Raw genomic sequence first — 1,202 nt, forward strand, 5'->3', positions numbered from 1 at the left:
GGTTCACTTTTTAATCTAACCACTTTTCAACATTTGGCGAATGAGGCTGCCAGTTCGGACAGGACAGCGTCCCGTGCCTGATGCTCCCAAGGTTTTTCATAGGGATCAAAAATGAGGCAGTCATTGCTTCCATTCACACATGCTAAATCAGTCGCATTATATTATGCTCATCCACCTTGTCCTCTCATCAGTAGGAGGAGATAAAGCACTGAAGGACTGTAATGTCAAAAAACCTGTTGAGAAACTATAGATCTGTTCCCTGTAAGACTACTTTGAAAAGGAAGTGTTGGTCTAGTGCTATTTATTAGTTAATTATTGAGCCCTGACAACATGCATTGTTTTGTATGAGGCTCATGTTAGGACACTCTGTGGTCCAAAGATATTAGAGTCAAATGTCCTAATTCCTCGTGTGCCCTTGACTTCAGTGGAGCCACTGATGTGGACATGGTGAGGACTTGTCTTTACAGGATCCTGGAGCACAGAGAAAACAGGAAACAGAGAAGAGGGAATAATTTGGAGGGTTTAAAAACAAATGATCCTGTTAATTTTGTTATGAATTTCCTTCCCTTAGCAAAGATGGCTGAGGAGAGAATAGTGGCTTGGTGAAATGGGACTGGAGGAGAGTGGCAAAGAAATGGGGGTGCTCGGAGGGGAATGGGGTAAAGGAGGTGACCCTGCAGGCACGGTGCATTGGCAACCTTATTCCAGATGGGGCTGAAGATAACCTGATTTGCTAGATAATTAGCATCTGCTGAAATTGTGAGAATAAGCACGATGCATTTTGGTGTCTTGTTCCTCTCTTACACTGCGAGTCTTCCTGGCTTTCCTCTCCCCCCAGCTCTGCATAGGCTTCCCTTTTCTCCTTTGAATGCATCAAAGTCAAAGGTAAAAAGGATGCAGCTTCACTTGTAGCTCTGTATCTGCATACGGGAGCCAACTAAGGAGAAAACTAACACAGCTGCTCATCGGTAAAACATTTCTGAAGAAAACATTTTAATGAATGAGAGCCGGTTTGCGTGTATGCTTTTAGGCACCATGTCAGGTATATGACCTGAAGGTTAGACCAATGAGAGGTTTGCCTGACAAAGGACAGAGTCAATCTTGGAGGGTCCTTAATATTTGTTGCAGGTGTAGGCGTTGTCACTAAAGAGGCTATAGAAGTAGCTGTAGTAAAATGTATGCAAAGGCTTAGAGTGCCTAGC

This window comes from Alligator sinensis, unplaced genomic scaffold, assembly GCF_000455745.1.
Source record: "Alligator sinensis unplaced genomic scaffold, ASM45574v1 scaffold430_1, whole genome shotgun sequence".
Classification (NCBI taxonomy): Eukaryota; Metazoa; Chordata; order Crocodylia; family Alligatoridae; genus Alligator; species Alligator sinensis.